This window comes from Condylura cristata, unplaced genomic scaffold (assembly GCF_000260355.1).
Source record: "Condylura cristata isolate star-nosed mole 26May11 unplaced genomic scaffold, ConCri1.0 scaffold00019, whole genome shotgun sequence".
NCBI lineage: Eukaryota > Metazoa > Chordata > Mammalia > Eulipotyphla > Talpidae > Condylura > Condylura cristata.
In genome coordinates, this window is record NW_004567120.1 from 18,159,444 (window position 1) to 18,164,379 (window position 4,936).

At 38.6% G+C, this 4,936-nt stretch overlaps 1 pseudogene; it reads left to right on the top strand.

Annotated features, from left to right (window-relative positions):
- The window catches only part of LOC101634013, a 12,126-nt pseudogene extending 9,652 nt beyond the window's left edge, over positions 1-2,474 (top strand).
- Positions 2,475-4,936: the final 2,462 nt, after the last annotated feature.

Sequence of the window (4,936 nt, forward strand, 5' to 3'; positions counted from 1 at the left end):
CCAAAAGTAGATGACTGGATTAAAAAGGTGTGGTACATATATACAATGGAATATTACTCAGCAACCAAAAAAAAAAAAAGAAACACATGTCTTTTGCAGCAACTTGGATGGAGCTGGAAAAGATCATGCTTAGTGAGATAAGCCAGAAAGAGAAAGAAAAAGACCAGGTGGTTTCGCTAATAGCAGGAGTATAATGGACCAGGTGAGAAAATAATAAGAATAATGAGCAGCCATATACCAGAGACATTTTGTGGGTGGTGGAGAGGGGAATGGGATCAAAAACAGGGTGGGGGGAGGGAAGTGCACGGGACTATGGTGATGGCACACGGGTGACTTGGTGATGGGAAACCCACGGGGATTACCATTGAGATGAAAAAAAAATGTACAAAATGATGTAAAAATTAAAAAAAAATTCAAATGTGTTTTGTAAACTTTAGATAGCATTATTTAATCATATAATTATTTTGCAAAAGTTAAGGTGTTAATTGAAATTCTGAGAATGACCACTAAGAAAAAAATTTTAAATATAAAGAAAACAATGTGAAGGAAATAAAAGTTAAATTAGAAAAAAATTATTGATCACAAAAAGGCTGTAAAGGACAAATTAAGGGAACAAAATAAATATCACCTATAGAAAACACATAATACGATGTCAGAAGTAAATCCTAACAGCAATTAATTTGAGTTAGAATGGATAAAACTTCAAATTAAAAGATAGAGAGTCATAGGGTAGAAAAAGAAAACATGACTTAACTATCACTGTCTACAAGATTCACCTTATATCAAAGATACAAATAGGTTGAAAGTGAAAGTATGAAAAAAGATATTTTATACAAACAGCTAAAAAAACAGTTGGAGTAGCTATACTTATATCAGACAAAAAAAATTGAAGATAAAAAGCATTACAAGATCATTAAATATTGATAATAGTGTCAATCTTTCAGGAATATGTAACAAATATATAGTATATATACTTACATACATACATATATCAACATACATACGTACATATGTGTATATATCAACACACATACCTATCTCTCTCTATATCAACAGAGTCTGATAATGAAGCAAAAATTAACAGTACTGAAAAAAAATAGATCCAAATAGACAGGATAAATAGAATAAATAGAAGATTTTTAAAAACATTATAGACCAAATGGACTTAACAGACACACAAAACAGTCCACCCAACAACAACAAAAACGCAGAAGACACATTTTTCTCAAATGCATGTGGAATATTCACCAAAACTGACCGTACGTTAGGTTACAAAGAAAGTCTTTGCAAACTCAAAAGACTGAAGTCCTACAGAGTAGATACCCTAACCATAATGGTATGAAATTAGAAATCAAAAAAGGGTGAAAACGGTAGAAAGATATGACTCCAAAGTGAGAACAGTAGGAGCAGGGGAGAAAAGACTGCAGGGGAATAACACCTTTAACTTTGAGAAGGAAAAGCATACTCCAAGTAAGCATCATCAACATTGCTACCAGCAGCAGCAACAGCAACAGCAACAAACACCATGAGCGCCAATACCTACACATGGGCAATAAGCCAGCAGCCAAAATGAAGGCTTGACTAGCGAGGAATTTAAGGAAACCAGGAGAGGGGACTTTCACCTAACAGTGTCTCTGTGGGCAATCTTCTTCCTGACATCACCCAGGAGGAAATGAGAAAGCTATTTGAGAACTATAGGCAGGAAAAGTCTATCCATAAGGATGAGAGCTTTGGCTTTCTCTGCTTGGAAACAAGAACCCTAGTGGAGAATTGCCCACGGGGAACTGGACAATACGCCACTGCAGGAAAAGCAGCTGCATGGTTGCATTGCTTGCTATAGGACTCCCCTCATGGTCGGAAACCTGCCTCAGAATGTGTCCAGAGGAAGTCTTCTGAGAGGGCTGCAGTCATTGTGGGTGACTGAAGAAAGCCCCAGGAACAGGTATTGTTGAATTTTCAGAAAGCTCTGGAGAGATGCAGTGAAGCTTCTTTCCTGCTATCACATTTTGAAGGCCTGTGACTGTGCACCCATAGAGCAGTTAGATGACACAGAGGGACTTCCAGCAAAGCTGGTTATAAAAGCCAGTAATTTCACAAGGAACAAGAGCAGCCACCTAGATTTGTAACGTCTTGTTCCCACAAGTATGAGCACCATCCGCAGGAAGACACTCATTGTGATGCAGAAACAGCAATGGGACCATGTTGGCTGAAACATCAGGAAACTCACGAGGAGCTGGAAATGAAGAGGGAGGCTGCTTGCCGTGAGCACCAGGTCATGCTGATGGGGCAGGATTTGATGAGACTTCAAGAATTTCAGAGGTTGGAAGAGTTGCATGATCAAAAAGTGCAAAACTGAAGGCAACTGGGGCTCAGGCTGGAGGAGCACCAGAGGCACCTTATGGAAGAGACGTGGCAACAGCAAAAAGAAAATGATGTGGCAATGTCAGGACAGATTCAAGGGACCCTTGCCCTAGGAGAGAGCAGGAGAAACGGATGAGCCAAATGGCTAAGGAGGTGCTATGGGCATAAACAGAGGTGCTGTGCCCCCTGCTCCTTTGCCAGCTGGTACTCCTGTTCCACGGGTCCTGCCACTATGCCAGATAGAGCCTTGGGATTGGCTCCATCAACAACTGAACACTTCTGCCAAGCTGCTACAATGGAAGGGATTGGGGCAAATGGTGGAACCTCTCCTGCAGTCAACTGTAAAGTTCCTGGGGCTAAATTTGCTCCAAACAAATGTCATCATTGATGCTGATAAAACTGCAGTGTCTAGTTTCCCAAGCCCTTGAAAGAAGGACCCCTTTTGGACTAGCCAGAACTCGACTCTGGAAAAGTGTTAGGGATCCCTCTTTGGAGTTAGGTTTCCCCTGCCTGTGCTACTTTAGGGAGTACACTGGAAGCAGAGGGTGGAGGGGTGACAATTAACAAATCAGTTCTGTGTGGTCTACATTATTTAATTGATTCTGTATGGTACATTCCTGAAGTTTCATGAGAATGCTGAGAGCCTAAGAGAAACTGGGACAAAACGGAGCCAGTGAGAGCCCCAATAATCATTATTCCATGCTTTGTCCATCCTGTTCTATTTTCTTTTTTTTTTTTTTAAGATTTATTTATTTATACAGAACTGGGGTATAGGCCAGAGATATGGAGGGTGAGAGGATTCACCAGAGACAGAGGAGGGAGCAGAACAGGCAGATGGACGAAGTACACTGATGAGGGGAGCAGCGGGCGGGTCAGGAGAGGTCTGCAATGCCATGTGGTCACCTCCAGGGCGGGTGGGGTTCGAACTCATGTGAAGAAGCTTAAGCTTCTTAGTGCTGTGCTTTAACCCGCTGCGCCACCAGGGAGGGCCGCTTTTTCATTTTTACACCCTCTAACCTCAAAGACATGCCACATATACCACAAAAGACAAACATTCTCCAATAATAATAGCCCCATTACGCCCTTTACTCCCAGATGGGGATTCAGGCAAGTGTCCACAGAGGTTACAGACAACATGTCTAGGATGCATATGGTTCTTGTATATACCACATATTACTCCTTTGTGGCCTAAGGAAGATATTTTCCTTTTAGCATATCATAAAAAGAAATCTTGTGCTAATTTGCTTACATCTTTTACTTGGGTTAAGGATAGATCAGGAATGGCCCTTTTATGTCTATGACGTTGCTGTTAAAAGCTTTTCTTGACAAACACAGTACAATCTCAGAACAGGGTTGTTGCTTTCTGAAGGCCAGACAGTAGCTCCTAGCCTTGCCTCTCGTAGGTGGTTATGCTGTGCGTTTTTATTGGTGTAGCATGTTTGATTTTCTCCTGACACCTCTGACATTTTTCTGAGCTGATATAAGAATGCAGCATCAAATTATTAAAATATATTTTAAGGTGTGAAGAAAGAAAACTGGAAAAATTTAACAACACATATTTAAACAATAAATGGGTCACAGAAGAAATTGCACATGAAATTAGAAAATACTTTGAGATGAATGAGAATAATAATAAAACATACAAAATTAATATGATAAAGTGAATGCCATTCTTATATGGAAATTTATAGCTGCGATTGCTAAATCAATAAAAGAATCAAATAAATAACATAACTTTACACTTTAACAAGGAAAGTAGCAAACTAATATCAAAATTAACATATGGAAGGAAATGCTAAATATTAGAGGCAAGATAAATAAAACAGAATTGGACGGTAATAGGTAAAAGGAACAAAACTGAAAATTGGAAAATTCAACAAATTTGATAAACCTTTAACCCGAATGTTCAAGAAAACAAGACTCAAATAACTAATGTCAGAAATGAAACTGTGGACATTACTATAAACCTTGTAAAAATAAAAAAAGAGAATATTATCAACAATGAATACCAGCAAGTGATATAACATAGATGAAATTAACAAATCTCTAGAAACATAAAAACTGCCGTAATGACTAAAGAATAGACAATAGATAAATCAATGACCTATAATAAAGAGTGAATAATAAGAATTCAGAAATAAATAAACCTCCTTAAAAAGAAAAGCCAGATGAGTTCTCTGGTGAATTCTATCAAACTTTTAAAGAATTAACTCCATTCTCAAACTCTTCCAAAAAAATAAATGAGAACACAAAATAACTGATCGTATAAGGCCAGAGTTACCTTGATACCAAAGACAGATAAACACATCACACGATAATTGTAGATCCATTTTAAACACAGGCAAACAAAATATTTGCAAAAAAATATTAGCAAACCAAAAATAGCGTCACATTAAAAGGACTATTCATCATGAGCAAGTGAGATTTATCCCAGGAAAGTAAGAGCAATTCAACACATAAAAATCAATTCATGTAGGGCCCTCCCTGGTGGCGCAGTGGGTTAAAGCACAGTACTGAGAAGCTTAAGCCACCTCCGCATGAGTTCGATCTCCGCCTGTTCTGGAGGAGATCCACA